Source organism: Schistocerca gregaria, chromosome 2 (genome assembly GCF_023897955.1).
Source record: "Schistocerca gregaria isolate iqSchGreg1 chromosome 2, iqSchGreg1.2, whole genome shotgun sequence".
Classification (NCBI taxonomy): Eukaryota; Metazoa; Arthropoda; class Insecta; order Orthoptera; family Acrididae; genus Schistocerca; species Schistocerca gregaria.
The window spans coordinates 214,775,678-214,796,520 of record NC_064921.1 but is presented as its reverse complement, the minus strand read 5'-3'; positions in this window follow the sequence as shown (position 1 = coordinate 214,796,520).

The following is a 20,843-nucleotide window of genomic DNA, read 5'->3' as shown; positions in this document are numbered from 1 at the left end:
CCTCCAAGGGTTTCAATAATTTTACTGTAGGCTGCATATATCTTACCCCTAGTGATCTATGCCTCTACATACTTACAGTTGTCCTCTAGCCATTCCTGAGTAGCCACTTTGCGTTTCCTGTCGATTTCAGTGTATCCATGTACTATCTCCTTAAATTCATACTTTTTTGGACTTTCTTCAGTTTTAATCTACAGTTCATAACCAACAAATTGTGATGAGAGTCCACATCTGCCGGTCAAAATGCCTTACAATTTAAAAACTGATTCTGAAATCTCTGTCTTACCATTACACAACCAATCTACAACCTTCCGCTGCCTGCAGGCCTCTTCTACATAAACAAACGTCTTCAATGTTTCTTAAACGAAGTATTAGCTACGATTAAATTATTCTCTGCGCAAATTTCTGCCAGAATGCCTCTTCTTTCATTCCTTTCCACCCGTCCGTGTTCACCTACATCTTTAGCTGTATGGGGCTACAATATCTGATTCGTAATGGTGGTAATAGTCTTATATAATTGAATAAACAGTGACAATATAATACGCAGCCCATTTTACCTATTACCTAGCTGTCTGTAAACATCCGACACGTTACACAACGAAACCAAATCAGAGAAAGTATATTTACATAGTCCAGTTAAGTTTATTAATGTGAAGATAGAAGTAAATAAGGTTTCTGCTGAACTTATGAAACAATGTTTGATGCTTTTTATAAAATCAACAGTTTCCGAATAACCGCAAGGTACTTACGAAACTTCAGTGATGATGCTATTAAAAAGTTATTATTATTGTTATTTTTATGAATAAATTCGTTGTTGTATTAAGCTGTGGATGACAATAAGGGGTAAATATGTAATAGGATCGTGTGTACGTGTATCCGCTACCAGCAGAACTCCCTGAATTAAGAAACGGGATTGAAGCAGCTGTTGCTACAATCACTGAAGACACACGTATCAACGTTTGGGAAGAACTAGGCTGCAGACTTGATATATGCCGTGTGACAAATGGTTCTTACATTAAACATTTATAAGGTTCTTGGTAAAACTGTTTGAGTTGCTCTTTAATTTGACATATCATTTACAACTGCAAGTTTAATGTAATAAATAGTATAACGCGTTAAAACCCCGATATTCATTTATAAACACCCTGTATTAAGGCCATTCGCTTCCGTGGTTGATGTCTCTCTATGGCACAGTGACAAGACGCTGAACAATGCAGATGTAGCTGCTTCCAAGTTCGAGACTGAGAAGAACTTTTATTACGGAGTTTGCATTGAAATAGTGAGAAAGATTATGGTTTACGGTCTGTGAAAACTAAACTTAACGTAAATATTCAGGGACAGGTAACAACAAATTAGCTTTCAGAACTTTTCCATTGGTGGTATATTATCTGATCGATTCCCTAGGAAAGGACCTACTTAGCAAATAGATACGTGTTGACTATACTGACACGTTCACTTTTCCTATATCAGTCTGTAAGATGCATGACGCTGTTTATGACATGCATGTACCACAAGTCTCAGTGATACATGGCCGTTGTTTACTATTGAACAGAATGCTACAAATACGGTGCAACATTTCTATCATGACTTCCTGGATTAAAAAGAAGGCTTGGTGGTTCCGTTACATTAGTAAAGAAATTGCTAAAAAGATTACAACGTTTAAAAAGATCTCGAAAGCTAACTATTATTGCTGGACATTTCGGTAGCAGCTTAATTTCGAATTTCTGAGCTCTAGAAGTCTGGATCTTCTGTGTGGCCCAATCAGTTTCGCTCTCCTGAAAATACGAGTCAGCGTTGACACTAATCAAAGCCACGAACTGTCTCTTTGAAACCAACATGAGATAACCATACACTATATTTCGAAATAAAAAATAAAAAAGGAGAGATTTGACGTTTCCTGCAGTATTCTCCAATATTTACATTCCGATGAAATATTCAGGACGGCTGTTGGGCGAAACGGAGTTTCCATTCCGCTTTCGGACACACTTTTTAATATGCACGATATTGATGTCAGGGGAGAGCAGGGTGACCTTTTTTTCCCTGCTTCTCGTTTCCGGGCACGCATTCCAGCTGTGATGAATGATTTGTTAGGAGGCGCTTTCGAGCTTGTTATTGGCTGCGGCGCTGAGTGACAAGCACACACTCCGCGAGAGCTCTCGGCCGGTAGGTCTCCACTTGACCAATGGCGGAAACGCGAGTGCCGTACCGCACTTGACAGCGACCTAGGTTGGCGCTGCCCGCTACTGTGCTTTTCCCGTCAAAATGTTAATCTGTGGGTTTCACTTTTTTGCAATGAAACGATGCGGAGAGTTAAACATCTACTCCAAAAGTAACGAAAATATTTAAAATATGCCAAAATTAATAGACCTTATTTTCAGGTATTTCATGTAGCGGTTTTCTCTTAGGATCTCTGCTCAAAATTTATTTAACGCTTTTTATTACAACTCGCCAGCAAGAGTGACCGGCATTATTAAAGGTTGCAGAGGTTGAACATTTTCAAATAGACATGGCGATTCAACTGCCACTATCTATGGGTTTTAGGCACCCCGTAAAGATTGCAAATACCACGTGCATGATTTTCATATTCTGTCGGTCGCTACATGAAAACTGTTACTCCTATAAAAAAAATTAAACGAGCCATTTGTACAAAATTCAATGCAGTTAAATTTTTTTACAGATTTATATTTTCGCTAGAGGATGTAGTTTCCCAATTATTCCGGAAAATCGTAGAACAGTGACCTTCAAACCTGGTTTTCTTGAATAATCCTAAAACCGTGGCCTACCGGGGAAACATATCCTAGTATAAAAGTTACCTGCATCAAATTTCCTACAGAAACATCCTGTTCATTTTTCTGCAGGACTAATATTTTGCGCGTAGTGAGCGACAGATCATGAAAATTTCGAATGTAGTTTTTACAGACACTGCAGGTTGCATGAAACCCACAGATAGGGGCAGCTGAATCAGTCTGTAATATTATCAATGCGCACTTGAGTTTGGCATAAACATATTAAATAAAATAGATCATTATATCTTAAATTGCATTTGAATGTGGCATTTTGATATTAAATAAAAACCAAACTTATTCCTGGATTTCCGAAAGGCTTTTGACACTGTACCACACAAGCGGCTCGTTGTAAAATTGCGTGCTTATGGAATATCGTCTCAGTTATGTGAGTCGATTTGCGATTTCCTATCAGAGAGGTCACAGTTCGTAGTAATTGATGGAAAGTCATCGAGTTAAACAGAAGTGATTTTAGGTGTTCCCCAAGGTAGTGCAATAGGGCCTTTGCTGTTCCTTATCTATACAGGGTGAGTCATCTAACATTACTGCTGGATATATTTCGTAAACCACATCAAATACTGACGAATCGATTCCACAGACCGAACGTGAGGAGAGGGGGTAGTGTAATTGGTTAATAAAAACAAAAAAAAATATGCACGGAAGTATGTTTTTTAACACAAACCTACGTTTTTTTAAATGGGACAACGTTAGTTTTGTTAGCACATCTGAACATATAAACAAATACTTAATCAGTGCCGTTTGTTGCACTGTAAAATGTTAATGACATCCGGAGATATTGTAACCTAAAATTGATGCTTCAGTACCACTCCTCCCCTGTTCGATCGTGTGTATCGGAGAGCACCGAATTACGTAGGGATCCAAAGGGAGCGGTGATAGACCTTAGGTATAGAAAAGACTGGAACAGCACAATACGTCCACATGCTAACACCTTTTTATTGGTTGGTTGGTTTGGGGAAGGAGACCAGACAGCGTGGTCATCGGTCTCATCGGATTAGGGAAGGATGGGGAAGGAAGTCGGCCACGCCCTTTCAGAGGAACCATCCCGGCATTTGCCTGGAGTGATTTAGGGAAATCACGGTAAACCTAAATCAGGATGGCCGGACGCGGGATTGAACCGTCGTCTTCCCGAATGCGAGTCCAGTGTCGAACCACTGCGCCACTTCGCTCGCTCCTTTTTATTGGTCTTTTTCACTGATGCACATGTACATTACCATGAGGGGTGAGGTAAGCGTACACACGTGGTTTCCGTTTTCAGTTACGGAGTGGAATAGAGTGTGTCGCGACATGTTAGGCCAATAGATATTCAATGTGGTGGTCATCATTTGCTGCACACAATTGCAATCTCTGGCGTAATGACTGTCGTACACGCCGCAGTACATCTGGTGTAATGTCGCCGCAGGCTGCCACAATACGTTGTTTCATATCCTCTGGGGTTGTAGGCACATCACGGTACACATTCTCCTTTAACGTACCCCACAGAAAGAAGTCCAGAGGTGTAAGATCAGGAGAACGGGCTGGCCAATTTATGCGTCCTCCACGTCCTATGAAACGCCCGTCGAATATCCTGTCAAGGGTCAGCCTAGTGTTAATTGCGGAATGTGCAGGTGCACCATCATGCTGATACCACATACGTAGACGCGTTCCCAATGGGACACACTCTATTCCACTTCGTAATTGAAAACGGAAACCACGTGTGTACTTGTACCTCACCCCTCATGGTAATGTACATGTGCGTCAGTGAAAAAGACCGATAAAAAGGTGTTAGTATGTGGACGTAATGTGCTGTTCCAGTCTCTTATGTACCAAAGGTCCATCACCGTTCCCTTTGGATCCCTACGTAATTCGGTGCTCTCTGATACACACGATCGAAAAGCGGAGTGGTACGCAAACGTCAATTTTAGGTTACAATATCTCCGGATGTAATTAACGTTTTACAATGCAACAAACGGCACTGATTAATTATTTGTCTATATGTTCAGATGTGCTAACAAAACTAACGTTGTTCCATTTTTAAAAAAAACGTAGGTTTGTGTTAAAAAACTTACTTCCGTGCATTTTTTTTATGGTTTGTATTAACCAATTACACTAGCCCCTCTCCTCACGTTCGGTCTGTGGAATCGATTCGTCAGTATTTGATGTGGTTTACGAAATATATCCAGCGGTAACCTTAGCTGACTCACCCTGTATAAACGATCTGGGAAACAATCTGAGCAACTCTCTTCGGTTGTTTGCAGATGACGCTGTCGTTTATAGACTAATAAAGTCATCAGAAGATCAAACAAACTGCAAAATGATTTAGAAACAATATCTGAATGGTGTGAAAAGTGGCAGTTGATCCTAAATAACGATAAGTGTGAGGGCATCCACAAGAGTGCTGAAAGGAACTCGTTTAACTTCGGTTACACTATAAATCAATCTAATCTAAAAGCTGTAAATTCAACTAAATACTTAGGTATTACAATTGCGAACAACTTAAATTGGAAATAACACATAGAAAATGTTGTGGGGAAAGCTAACCAAAGGCTCCGTTTTATTGGCAGGGCACCTAGAAAATGTAGCAGACCTACAAAGGAAACTGCCTACAATAAGCTTGTCTGTCTTCTTTCAGAACATTGCTGTGCGGTGTGGGATCCTTACCAGGTAGGACTGACGGAGTACATCGAAAAAGATCAATGAACGACAGCACGTTTTGTATTATCGCGAAATATGGGAGAGAATGTCACAGAAATGATACAGGATTTGGGCTGGAAATCATTAAAAGAAAGGCGTTTTTCGTTGCCACTGAATATTCTCACGAAATTCCAATGACCAAATTTCTCCTCCGAAAGCGAAAATATTTTTTTGACACCGACCTACATAGGGTGGAACGATCACAACGATAAAATAAGGGAAATCACAGCTCGTACGGAAAGATATAGATTTTCATTCTTTACGCGCGCTATACGAGATTGGAATAATAGAGAATTGTGAAAGTGGTTCGATGAACCCTCTGCCAGGCACTTAAATGTGATTTGCAGAGTATACATGTAGATGTACAGTTACTGGATTCATTCATCAGTCAGGACCGCAGTTTACTTGTTTTATTGATTACTAGTTTTGACTAAAGTTGTTAGCCATCTTCATATTACAGGATAAGAAAATAATTTGCTACCTGCAGTCACCAACTAATAGGACTCATTGTCATATATTTTTCGTAAGCTGCATAGATCAAGCTTATTTTGCATCTCGATGAAAGATTAACGTAAAATAACCCAAAATGAAAAGATCGTAGCATCCACTATGTATCAGGTAATCTCCACATGTCCAGAGCGAGATCACAATTAACACTTTGCACTTATGGAGATCATCTGATATAATGTTATTGCACAGTGGATACGACGATCTCTTAATCTTGGATGATTTTAGGTTAATGTTTCATCGAGGTGGAAAATAATATTGAGGTAGGCAGCTTTCACAGAGTTTACAACGATTGTCCTACCGGTTTCTGATCGCACACAGAGATTATCTTTCTTCTTTTGCGTTCTTTAGTTGGCTAACAACTTTACCAGAAACTAGTAATCAATAAAAATGGTAAGTTGTGATCGTACTAACACAGGATTTTTTCTGACTTTCATAACGGTAAACCATCATAAATCATGTATCTCCAACGTCATCGTGTCGAGAAACAACATAAATAAAAAAATAATCACAGTGTCTTAAACTGCGTTTCAGTGCAAGAATTGCAAATTATGTAAAAGGATTAAGAATATCATCCGTAAAAATCTAAAGAGATCTGTTCTAAATATTTATTTTAAGGAACAAAAATTCCTTTGGAGCACAGTTATTGAAATAAAATTCAGTCGGGATGATGGAAACAATATTTATTTTGTTTATGGAATCTTCTGTTACTTCTTGGTAGAATAATTTCATATATATGGTTGAATAACGACAAGTATATTGTTTTTGATCTACTGTTTTTTGTTGATTCCTAATTAGTTTTCTGATTTTTTTCCGTCTTCAGGAAACAACTGACTGGAGTCTGCAAGGATAACTAGTGCTTAAGTAAAACTATATGCAAAGATACATCTTCCTGCACAGAATTTTGTGGACCAAACTTCTTTTTTAAATTCGAAATTACACTTTACGCAGTGGACAATATTAAGTGATATAAATAATTAGACTATACAATATTACAGGTTACATGGTTGTAATGCTGCTAAGTTTGGGAAGTTTTGACATTGGTTGAGAAATTGTGAAAATGGGCACTCTTCATTTATGTTGTGCACCTAAAATGTTCTTTAACATTGTAAGTTACACATTGTGCAATGGACTATATTAAACACAGTAATTAAAATGCAAAATATTATAGTGTTACAGGTTATATGGCTATGAAGCGCTAGTTTCTGAGGTCGTGACACTGACTGTGGATTATCTAACTGAGTGCTAGCCAATTACGTTGTGCAACAAGCATGTTTTCCATTGTGAATTACAGTTTACACAATGGGCGACATTATACACAATACATGATTAAAATACACTATTTTGCAGTTTTAAAAGTTACGTATTTATATAGCTGGAGACTGTGAGGTGCTAGGGTAAGGAATATGAAATTCTATTCTGTTATAATTTTATGTAGCAGTATGTGTCATTGTGACGGTATGTGGCTATTTCGCTGGTTCATTGCACCATACATGGCTTAAAACTAGGTATGCTCCCAGCTGTAACTGTCCATTTAGCCCAGCTGCGGAGTTTAAACCAAATGTTTGTTTACATCAAGAGCATCTAACAAGCTTAGTTCCCTCCCTTGGTTGGCTATGGTTAGTACTTCTGCGTGGACTTGGTATCGGAGGCCTTCCTTCAGCACGTATTCGACAGAGTTAGATCTGACTTGAGTAATCTCCAGCTGTGTGCATGTTCAGTCACACTAGTTTTTGTAGCCCTGCCTATCTGACCAATATACAGTTTGTTTCAGTCATTGCAAGTGATTTTATAAAAAAAACCACCGTTTCTCAATAAATCTTTTTTGTCCTTGTTGTTGAATAAGATACGAGCTGTAGTGCCTCTTACATAAAATGAAGTTTTGTAATAGCGGGATTTGAGCGCTTTGCCTAATTTACTGGAGAGCTTTCGCAAATATGGAGTCACACACCAGTTGATTTTAGATATGACTATTGCTGCAGAGGAGGCATACATATAGAACAACATTTTTCTTGTGTGTTTATTGTGTAGAATGACGTCAGTTAAGTGAGGGGTATAGTCATTGTCTCAAGCAATGCTTTTAACTGTGTGCAGTTGTTTGTAATTTCTCGATAAAATTCTTCTGGGTTAGAGACCGCATTGTCATTTATAAAATTCCAACGTTTCGGCGTCTGTTGCAAGACGCCTTCCTCAGGGTGTGTTGCTAACACACCCTGAGGAAGGCGTCTTGCAACAGACGCCGAAACGTTGGAATTTTATAAATGACAATGCGGTCTCTAACCCAGAAGAATTTTATTGACATTGACAACGGCAGCGGAAGCCTACGGTTACATTTGTAATTTCTGTTTTGCTATTGGTATGGATGTACGACTATGAACCATGGAACAGAAGCCAGCATTTTGTGTACTATTGGGTGTTGGGAACTTGAGGAAATGACTGTGTCAGTTGTTGTAGGTCTTCTGTAAATTTTGGGACTATGTGTGTTTGTAGTGATATCTGTATTGAGGCGTAAGACTTTAATGGCTTTTTCACCAATCCCCATGGCAATCCCACAGGTGCAGTACGTTTTCTGCAAAATCCGTACCAATATTCGATATTATCACAGAGAGGTTCAGTATGGAGGAACTGTTTATCGAGATGGTCTACAAAGATTTCCGCTAAAAGAGGACCGAGGCGAGATCCCATTGCCAAGCCATCTAGCTGTTTATATAACCTTCTAATTGATAATAATTTTCTTGTAAACACGTCTGGGTGGCCAGTTTTATGTCTTCTACTTGTGCAATGCTGACACCTTCTCTTTATAGTAGTTCTGTCAAAATATCGAGTCATTCTTTGATCGGTGTATTTGTAAATAAACTTCTAACATCAAAAGGTATTAGTCTTGTACTATATGGAGTATGGAGGTCTTTAATTTTGTTAACGAGGTCCACTGAATTTACAACTGCAAACTTAGATTTAACTTTTGTCTTGATTTTATCAGAAATGTAATTCTTTAGCACTTTTGTAGTTTGGTGCATTGAAGGTTGGTACAAGAGGTCGTAAAGGCTGGCCTCCCATTTGTAGTTTTGGATAATTTTCTCATTATCAATTACAAGTTTCTCAGCGTCATTATCAAGGTGTTTAAACCGTGGAAGCCACGAGACAAACGTAACCAGCAGGCTGACTAAGGTTAGAGCAGTAGCGCACTTCACCGGACGATGATCAGGGTTTTATCGACACAGAGATGGGCGCTCTATAGACGGCTGGCAGCTTCACGGTAACTGCATGGATTCAATGAGCGTGGCGAGTCTGTCGGCGGCAGGAGCTGGGTGTCCCACAATGTCGACGAGTCGGAATTCATCTCTCGCCCCTCAGCAGAAAGTCTCCCCTCGTCTTCATCTGCTAGAATCTCCTTCCACTTCAGTGTGTTCTTTCCCACACTTTTGTCGGCAAGAGAACACATGCAAACGCTAAAAGCTACTCACAACAATCGGCAAACTTCATCTCACATTTCACAATGGCGCCTCACGTTCTGTAGAGGTATCCTGTTGTCTCCTGCGCTCCTTATCTGATAATTTGTCCCTTCCACTCAAAAGCAAAGGAAAACATACTGGCGTACGATTGCGTGGATGACCGAGAGGCAGTCAGTGACTAGGCCATAGATGTCCACACCCCTACCTCAAATCAGCGAAGAAGATCAAATAGTTTCTGACATCGGCAAAGGGACACTAATAATTTTAGAAATGTAATGCATATTGTATACATGGGGAAATATTTGTGTGAGGATGACTAGACGATCCGTCACTACGAGGGTCATCACATATTAACGGTACTGCAGACTGGGAGAGATGGAGAAATCATCTATGGTGCAGAAAGCGCTGTGCTTAGACCAACAAAATTTACCGACTCGCAGAATCTTATTGTAGAGAAGAGCTACCAAATACATTTGTTCAGTGTAGACACAAAAATTCAGGAATATGACAATAGCTTTAACACGGAAATGGAAGCATCAGGTAAATGGATCCGGGACACTGCTGCAGCGAGCGACCGCTACAGGTAAGCACAGCTTTGAAGACCAAGGAAAAGGCCTCAGATATTATAGGGACAGGTGCATACAATCTCCAGCCACTGGTCGGCCAACAGCAGTGGAAGGTGGGTCTTTGCCAGCTACTCGTACTGATGAAAAGTCAGGACAATCATTACAGAAAATGTTGGACAAAGATCTAGAGAACAAAAGGCTACACGAAATACGTCAATAAGTGGCCAAGAAAGCCTCAAAAAATTTAAAAGTAATTTTTTCGGAAAACTTGTTTGGTGTCGTGCTTCTGTGTAAGTAGTAATTTTGTCGAATTGACTCACTTGTTAAGTGATGGTTCTATCTTGTATCAACTTTATTTCGTACTCTCATCAGGTTACTGACACCACATGCACAAAAGTCCAAAAGTCTTTCATGTCTTAGTATATCTAGCAAAGGTCATTTCTGAATACATACTAAGCCCTTAACTCATTACAAATGTTCAAAATATTATCTCATTGCTTCTATACATAGTTTCTCTATTCGAATCGTTGAGTGTCACACGCTTTCAAACATCTCAGTTTGGAGAATAAAACGTTCTCGGTTTTCAAGCCACATCAATTCGAACAAAATCCTCGAGCTTTCGATGAACATCTCCGCCATCGTCGTCAGGAGTTCACTGACTGCCGAGGTTGTTCTTTTTTCCTTTATTGCATTTCGATTTCCCCCCCCCCCCCCCCCTCCGCTCAGAGGGGGGCAGCCAATCAGATAGACCCACTGTGGCACGCGCGCGTAAGTCGAGCCAGGCAGCTAGCGGAGTTACTGTCCTTGGCAGCACTGGTGACGTCAGGTGGCGCCAGGGGCAGGCGCCACGTTTGAAACTGCTGCTCCCGCGTGCCGCATAAGTCTCTGCTTTCTTTCGATGTCCAACGCCCACCCCCATGCCCTGCTGAGGGTGTACTCCTGGGCTCTGTTGAAACTGTTGTTGTCTAAACGAATCTTAGCCGCTTCCTTTATAACGGAGACCCAATATGTAGAAGCATGTGCCAACACTTTTGTATTTTCGAACTGTATTTTATGTCCGTTTTCTAGGCAATGCTAATCTATGGCCGACTTGTCAAGCGCCCTTTGTTTTGTATGGTGCTTGAGCTCAGTACAACGCTCCGCAACAGTGCGAATTGTTTGTCCGATATACATGCTGCCACATTCACAGGGTACACCATACACTCGTAGAACAATGTCGTCTTTAACAGGGCGCAACGTATCTTGTATCTTGGGGGATAGCCGGAACATTGGTCCTAGCCCATGTTTCTGCAGCAGACATCCTAACTTGCTGCCAGTTGCTCCACAGAATGGCAGACATGCAGTCCGTTTGGCCTCTTCTACTAATTCACTGGGTGTCATTCGTCGGTGGCCCTTGAAAGTGTTTGCGATATCTCTTCTGCTGTACCCATTTTCCACGAAAACACGTTTTAAGTTCTGCAGTTCAGACTGTCGGTGGTCGTCGTCAGAGATAATCCTTCCTCTATGAGCCAATGTGTTCAAGACTGTTTTCTTATTTGCAGAGTGGTGGAAACTATTGGCGTTCAAATACCGATCAGTGTGTGTTGGTTTCCGGTACACTGAATTACCAAGATGGTGTCCATCCTTCCGCTCAACCAAAACACCCAAGCATGGTGGCTTGCCGTGCTTCTCCATCTCGATAGTAAATTTCTACGATACGTTCGTTGATGACACCTTCCTGATATGGCTTCACTGTGAAGATACAGTGCAGCAGTTCGTCGATCACATGAATGGTGTCCATCTACACATTAAAAAAGGGCGTACTAAAGTTGTTCATAAACCGTGAGGAAAAATAGATACCACCACATCCTCTTCACAGCAAACGAGAAGAAGCATGTTAAAATGATGAAGCACTGCATCCCACAGTTAAGAAACCAAATTAAAATACTTAAAGAACAGAAATCCATCACACCGACTATTTACAATCTGTGAGCTGAATAAAATGATGACCAGAAAATGGAAAAAATCTCACACTTTTCAACAGTCCTTTAGCATAAAATTATTAACTTGTTAGAACGAATCTTCCTGGCAGATTAAAACTGTGTGCCATCTCGAGACTCGAACTCGGGACCTTTGCCTTTCGCGGACAAGTGCCCTACCATCTTTCTTTTTTTTGTTTTGTTTTGGTCGTTATTGTTCGTTTCAACTGTTCGTGGCCGACATCACCTGACGCCCATTGAAGTTCGTTATTGATCCATTCACTCAGTTTTTTATTATTATAGAGGGCAGCTAACCCTCTGACCGAAAACGCTGAGCTACCGTGCCGGCATCCATCTGAGCTACCCAAGCACGACTCACGCCCCGTCCTCACAGCTTTACTTCATCGAGTACCTCGTCTCCTACCTTCCAAACTTTAGAGAAGCTCTCGAGGACGGGGCGCGAGTCCTGCTTGGGTAGCTCAGTTGGTAGAGCACTTGTCCGCGCAGGGCAAAGGTCCCGAGATCGGGTCTCAAGCTGGCACACAGTTTTAATCTGTCAGGAAGTTTCGTATCAGCGCACACTCCCCTGTAGAGTGAAAATCTCACTCTGAAACAACCCCCAGGCTGTGGCTAAGCCATATCTCCGCAATATCCTTTCTTTCAGGAGTGCTACTCGTACTTCTGCAAGGTTTGCAGGAGAACTCCTGTAAAGTTTGGAAGGTAGGAGACGAGGTACTGGCGGAAGTAAAGCTGTGAGGATGGGGGGTCTGTCGTACTTGTGTAGCTCAGTTGGTAGATCACTTGCTCGCGAAAGGCAAAGGTCCCGAGTTTGAGTCTCGGTCCGGCACACAGTTTAAATCTGCCAGGAAGTTTCATATCAGCGCACACTCCGCTGCAGAGTGAAAATCTCATTCTAGGAACTTGTTAGAAACGTTAGCAGAAGTTAAGATCCTGGATGGTGTCAAATTAGCATCCCTAGACATCAACAACTTACACACATGTATCCCAGTATACAGAACATGTATACAGAGCATCAAGTTAAAGTTAGTGTCATGCAAGAAGATTAGTATGGATGAACTAAAGCCCAATGAGCAACACAAGTTTAATCTGAACTATAATTTAATATTTTCGATTACCTACTTTAAAAAAATTGTGCGTGCTTGGAGTTTAGAGAGCACTTGTGCACATGTTCAGGTTTTGAATGTACTGTAGAGGGAGGGTTTCCTGCATTTAACTAAAAAATGGTTCAAAGGGCCCTGAGCACTATGGGACTCAACATCTTAGGTCATAAGTGCCCCAGAACTTAGAACTACATAAACCTAACTAACCTAAGGACATCACACACACCCATGCCCGAGGCAGGATTCGAAAATGCCACCGTAGCAGCCCCGCGGTTCCGGACTGCAGCGCCAGAACCGCACGGCCACCGCGGCCGGCCCCTGCATGTAACTGCTCTCTTCACCAAAGCCCGCTGTGTACAAGGGACAAGATCAGCTCTGCTGCACACACCTGCAGGGAGGCAGCTCCTCAGTCACAGTTACAGTCCATTGGCCATTAACCGGTAATAATTTTTAGATTAAATCAGCTTTCTCACCTGTATTCATCTTACTTAAAGTGTGGCAACTACATTTCCTGTTTTTAACCCTCGTTTTAATAGTTTTCATGTATCTAATAATTAATATTTGTTCTTATATATTCTTGACAAACCTGCTGTTACGGCACAGAAAAGTAATGGGTAAAATTTAGAAATTTTTATAAAAAGTCTTTCAAATAAAAATATGGCATTTCAGTGTTTGATCGCTATTCTTTGTTTCCAGTTACCGGTTTAGGGCTAGCTGCCCATCTTCAGATCTGTTAGACAAAGTTAAAAATATAATTAACAAGAGGGATCCAGTTAGTGATAGAAATATCTTAGTTTACAAAAGGAAATTTTGCAACGTATTAAATGCCAACATACCATATACTACAGTTACAGAGTAACATGTCAGTACAGAACAATCGGTAAATTTTAATCTGTTAAAACCTTATATCTCATTTTAGAGAAACCTGGTTGGTAACAGTCAAAAGTTCCCTCTACCTATAACAATTGTGCATCTGTTATTATTTCACCGTACATATTAATGCCGAATATTCTTTTTAATAAAACAATTTTTAAAGTAATTGCATATGAATAATCTTTTTTTTTAGTAGACCATGAAACCAAAAATTTACACTAATTTAAAATTTCTTTATAAAGATACATAGAATATAATTAAAAGCCGGCCGCGGTGGTCTCACGGTTAAGGCGCTCAGACCGGAACCTGCTACGGTCGCAGGTTCGAATCCTACCTCGGGCATCGATTTTTGTGATGTCCTAAGGTTAGTTAGGTTTAAGTAGTTCTAACTTCTAGGGGACTGATGACCACAGATGTTAAGTCCCATAGTGCTCAGAGCCATTTGAACCATTTTATAATTAAAATGTAGATATTCTTTCGAAAATGTGCTTTTCCTATTCTTTGTTTTGATTGGTGATGGAGAGGACTTCCCTACGTCAGAACGTATACAACGCCACGCCGAGTCATCTTCCGCTGAGCCCAGTTCATCTCGCCGCCAGTACGCTGAGGGCCGTTCCGCTGCAGCTGGTTCTTACTGGGGCGTGCTGTTGCATTTAAGAGTAAGCCTAAAACAGGTCTTTAAAAATCTCATAATAACTCCTGTGCATAAAATCGCTTTGCTCATTAAGTAGTAGGCGTGGGGTTTTTCTTTGATGAGCGTATATTTCAGCCTCTTCGAGCACGTTGACATACAGACTTTTTGGAGCTATATGCAGCACCTCCATTTGTTCATTTATGTTACTGACTTCATGTTTACTATCTTTTACACGTGCTCCAGATGTTGTCCTATTGCTATGACTGCAATGTTTCCTGTATCGAATTTCAAAATTCCGCCCTGTTTGGCATATATAATAAGTGTCACATTCAGCACATTTGATCTTATATACTCCGGAATTGTTGTATTTCATTTGTTTTGTCGTTGCTAGTTTATGTCTTAGTCTATGTGCCATTTGCCCTTCATTCTGGAATTGCACTGCGATGCTTTTTGGAAATCATTTAGCAATTCTTTCCGACAGCCGACCTTTATATGTCAGGGTGACAAACTGCGTCTTAACTTTAATTTTCCTAGAATCGTTACTGAAACCTGCGGATTTGTTTTTGATCTTGTTAAAGATATGTGTAACATCTTGTGTCCTGTATCCATTAGCTGCTACTACTTGCTTAAGTATACCTAGTTCATTCTGCAACTCATCTTCCTTTAGTGGCAATCTCAGGGCTCTGTTGCACATTCCATGAAAGTACGCTCTTTTATGCTGTCACGGGTTGTGCGACATCACTTCTGTGATGTTGTCGGAGCAAATATCTTTTCTATAGACGCCGAAAACGTGCCTACCTCCCTCCTTTCTGACGGTCAAATCTAAATAGTTAATAGCGCCATTGTTTTCCAGTTCTAGCGTGAATTGAATTTTTGGATGCTGCTCGTTTAAAACTTTAGTCATTTCCTCTACTTCTTTTTTCTCTTTGAATAATAAAATAGTGTCATCAACATACCGTCTGTAATAAATTAGCTTCTCCTTAATTTCTGGAAAAGAGCTGAAATCTTTGTTCTCAAAGTCATGCATAAAAGTCCAATTAAGATAATCATGTCTAGTTTTGATAAAAGTCTTTCACATTACCACAGAGAAACTCGTCATTCCGTAACATACGTGGAAGCAGGAAGTAAGCCAGTAAATTGCAACTGGATCAGTTCTCTAACACATTATGATACATTTGCGAAGTGAGAACAGCATTCAGCAGAAAGGAGACTTCGACAGGAAACCAGAGGAAGTGAGACGTGCATACTTGTTGACCTGTGAGACACATTACACGAAACTCCTTCTGTTCCACAAGAACACATTGCGAGGAACAGACACAGCAGTTAGGAGCCTGTTAAGTGAAACTAGCAGAATAAGGAGAATACATGGGGTCGTTACAAACTGAGGCATGAGTCATAGACTTGAGCTAGCATCCTTCATATACCCTGTCTCTCCACATCTCATCACAAGCTGATCATTGGGATCCATGAGATTCGCAGTAATAGCACACGATTCCACGATTATGATACTACAGTAAGTGCGTGTCCCAGATGCTCTAGCACAGTTATAGCTAGCTGAAGATTTACTCAATACCGTGGCCTTCACCTGTTGAAATTCATGCTACTGTACACCTACCATCTACTGATGGAAAAACATTCTTCCGAGAGTGCTACCAGAAAGGAACAATAGCGGTGAAGCCGGCGACAGGGCCTCTTGGGGTCCATGGTCCTGTTAAACACTCAGATGCTTCCAGGCGTGGAAGCCTACTAGAGCTGGGGAGGAGATAAATAGAGCACATGACTGCTGAAACCAGGCACGTTGTGGATGGGTCACCAAGGGTCATCAAGGGTCATCACAGAACTTGGAAAGGGGCCGAGGACACTCCAGCAGTCAGTTGAGAATCACATCGTACTGTGCAATGGCTGCACCTGTCATGTGACAGCCCACTCTGTTGCCAGGGTCACTGAAAGATTCTCCTTGGCCTGCGGACGTTGAACTGACTCGACAGACGTCGGCTGGAACCCAATATGCAGCTGCATGAGCAACATCTACGCTGGTGCAGAAGAACAACGACTTGCAAAGATTGTGAGTAAATAAGTGACCTATGACAATGTTTTACTAGCGTCGAAGATGCTTCACAGGTTCCCAAGAACTATTCTGACTACACACTTAGGTGTCTCCACTCGGTCCTCCGTACTAATGTGAATTTGATATTTAAATTGTGAGACACCAATTCATGTATGGTTTTGCACTTACCTCAAAAACGTTATAAATGGTATAATGACATTAAGAATTATTTCTGTTTGTTCCTTTAAATTGTTCCGTTGCATTCTTGTGTGCCACCTGTTAGTCAACACTGCCTAACTCTAGTCAGCATGGGCAAGATAAATCTTCTGATGGTTTTAAATAGTGACATGTTTATGTTTTGGGAGAGGAGGAGATTAGTGTTTAACTTCCCATCAACAAAGAGGTCATTAGATACGGAGCGCAAGCTCAGATTAGGGAAATATGGAGCAGCAAGGCGGCCGTGCTCTTTCGAAGGAACTGTCCCAACATTTTTCTTGAAACGGAACTTGTTTTCTCGTTCCATGTATTTCTCAATAAATTGTGAGAATTATGGCGAGAGTGTTTTTAATCTGCAGAAGTAAGTCTATGAGTAATAAGCAGAAGGGAATAGACCAAGAAGTGTTTATTTATTTATTTATTGGCTTTTTATTTCGTGTGTCCCACATTTCCTTGCATCCTTTCCCTAAATCGCTCCAGGCAAATGCCGGGATGGTTCCGTTGAAAGGGCACGGCCGACTTCCTTCCCCATCCTTCCCTAATCCGATGAGACCGATGACCTCGCTGTCTGGTCTCCTTCCCCAAACAACCCAACCCAACCCTTTCCCTTATGCGACCTTGGACTGTATGAATATTATGTGAAGTAGCAGAAAGCATTGGTCAGAGGTCGTAGCATTGCATGAGTAGAGTGGTTCTGTGGTGGGATAGTACCAACCCCTAAAAGCGAACAAGTTTGGCAAAGACAGCGTGCAAGTCAGGCCAGAGAGGTCGCGAAGGCACGAGTATTGGCTCTGTCATGTTGGCGAACCATCCCCTCCACCACGTTTTGAACGAACAACGGTTAGGCGAGGTGTTTGCAGGCCCTCTTGTTTCTGGGCAACTCTCATTTTTGGTAACGCTAACAAAGGTATTAGAATGTTTCAAACATGCTCGTTAATAAGATCCAGACGTTGATATCAGGTGTGCTATTACAACCAAACCCCCAAAGGGAGTTTATTTTCATAATATAGTCAAATTTCAGAGAGAACATTGAGTTTGTGCCTCGGTGAGGCCACGCACCATGGCCTAGTCAGGTCGCATTATTGCTCTGTCTTTAACGGAAGTTATCGAACAAACGCAAGGATGGCTGACATAGTGTTTAGTGTATCTGGGATTGTAAAACGGTTAAGATCCTCAGACGCCAGGAAGGGTTCTGGCCCAGACGCTATCCCCGTAAGATTATATGTTGACTATGCTACAAATATAGTACCATTGTTATCCATCATGTATGAGAGGTGATCTGAACAGCGGAAAGTTCCACGGAACTGGAAGAAGGCCCAGGACATAGCAGTCCATAAAAAGGGTAGAAAATCTGATGCACATAATTACCGGCCTATTTCACTGACATCGATTTGTTGTAGAATCATGGAACATATTTTGTGTTCAGACATAATGACCTTTCTAGACACTGAGAAGCTCATCTGCAGAAACCAGCGTGATTTTAGGAAACAGCGCTCATGCGAGACACAGCTGGCCCTCTTTGTTCATGATATACAACAGGCTCTAGATACCGGCTAACAGGTTGATGCCATATTTCTCGACTTTCGAAAGGCGTTCGACTCAGTTCCGCGCTGTCGCTTACTCCAAAAACTGCGCGCTTACGGTCTATCCGATGACATATGCTGTTGGATAGAAAGTTTTCTAATAGACAAGCAGCAGTATGTCGTCCTGAACGGGGTGACTTCAGCAGAAACTAGCGTAGCTTTAGGTGCGTCCCAGGGGCAGCGTAATAGGTCCTCAGCTTTTTACGACTTACATAAACGATCTGGTTGATGGTATTGACAGCGGCATTAGACTGTTTGCCGATGATTCTGCAGTCTACAGGTAAGTAGTATCACACGAAAGTTTTGAACAAATCAATGAGGATTTGCAGAAAATAAATATCTGGTGTAATAATTGGCAGTTATCTGTCTATATTAGTAAGTGAAACCTGCTGCGTATAAAAAGGCGAAAATCCCCTTAATGTACGAGTACAAAATAAATGCCAGTCTTTGGAAGCTGTAACATCCATCAAGTATCTGGGTGTGACTATTCGAAATGATCTCAAATGGAATGATCAGATTATACAAGTAACAGGTAAGGCGAACTCTAGATTGAGGTTTATTGGTAGAATCCTGAAGCACTGCAATCCTTCAACAAAGGAAGTAGCTTACAATACGTTAGTTCATCCAGTCTTGGTGTATTCTTCGTCGGCATGGGAAACTTACTAGTTGGGTGTAATTCAAGAGATTGAGAAACACCAAAGAAGAGCGGCAAGATACGTGACTGGTACAGTTAGCCATCGCAGGAGCGTTACAAATCTCACAGAACGTTCGAAGTGGGACACACTTGCAGGTAGACGGCGCGCCAAACAGAAGGGGCGACTCACTAAATTCCGGAATCAGAGCTTCACTGAGGATGTAGAGCATATATTATTACCACGACTTTCAAGTCGCGCAGTGATCACCACTGAAAGATAATGGAAATTAGAGCTCCTACTGAGGCTTTCAGACAGTCATTTTGCCCCCGCGCGATCCGCGAGCGCAACAGATTGGGGGGGATATGACTTTCAGGAGCTGTAAGACATGAGAAATGATGGTATCTTCGTACCAGGTCGAGTTATCACGTTACCGATACCACCACCAGTACGAAGGTTGCGCTACATGTGGCATCCCTGCCAGGATCTCGAGCCGCAGGTCCGTCTGACCAGTAATTAGAATGTACTAATTATAACTAAATTTTAATGTACTAATAATTATTTTTTCTTGTACAGTATAGCACAATTGTGCCTGTGTTGAATACAGCGTTGTCTTCATTTATGCTGCATGCTCTATTATAAAATTGATGGTATTTTAGAACTTGAAATTTGGTAATTTAAATTTTTTTATTCGTGTTTAGGTGCTTGTACGCTGTGTATGTAGGGGACAGTGGTTATAGCGGTAGAGATAGGTAATGAGTCAGATTATTACCAGGGCGCGCGCTAAAAGTATAGTAGAAATGGCCGCGCCGTGGCATTGCTGGCTGCCGTAGATACCGAACGCGGTGCAGTTAACCTCCAAGGTCAGCTGAACCCGGCACGACCCTAACGGAATCAGAGTTAGAGACCGTGGGAACGACTTTGGAAGCCACCAGTGTTAACGAGGGTACGAGAACCGAAGCTGCGGAAGTATTGCTTCGTACAGTCTTGGCGAACACGGGAGGTATTAGCACGTAGAACCCGGTTTTAGCAAGCATTATTCTTTTCATGACGCAGCAGGCCGATGAGTAGAAAAGGGCAAATAATATCTTGACCTTACAGATTAATGATTCAATTAAAGCATTAAGTAATAAATTGAACAATTCAGAGAGAGCATTAAGTGATAACTGAATGATTCAAATAAAGCATTAAGTGATAACTTGAGCTTTTTGCGAGATGACCTGACACAGAAATTGGAAGAGCAAATAGGCGCAATGAATACCCGATTTGTCGAACAAGAACGCAATCCAGGTCACCACCGGGAACGCCTAGACGCGTTAGAAACCAGAATCGAAACAGCAACTACTGGAAACAAAGTATTAGCTGACTCTACGTCGGTGAAAACCGAAGTCAGTGAGGCCAAGGGCAGGCTTGAAAATCGTGTGAAAGTCTTAGAAAACGAACTACCCTCACGAAAAATCGTCGTTCCTTCTGAGCCACAAATGAAGGAAGTCCTAGAAGACGTCTGCGCGGAGCAGAGAGAAGCTGTTGCTCGTGTGAGCGAACAAGTGGCTGCTCCGGGTGCGCAGATTACGGCGCAAGCAGACGAGGTCAAGAAAGCAATCAATCAGGTGGGTGCCCTAACGAATGCGATAGAAAAGATCACGCTAACGAATGCAGCAGACTCGGACAGGACAAAGACAGCCGCAATTTCGGTATACGAAGAAGTTCAGTCACTGCTTCAGTTTAAAAGCGTGGAACCAGACATAAACAGACGCAATCAGGACCTGATAGCTGACTTGCA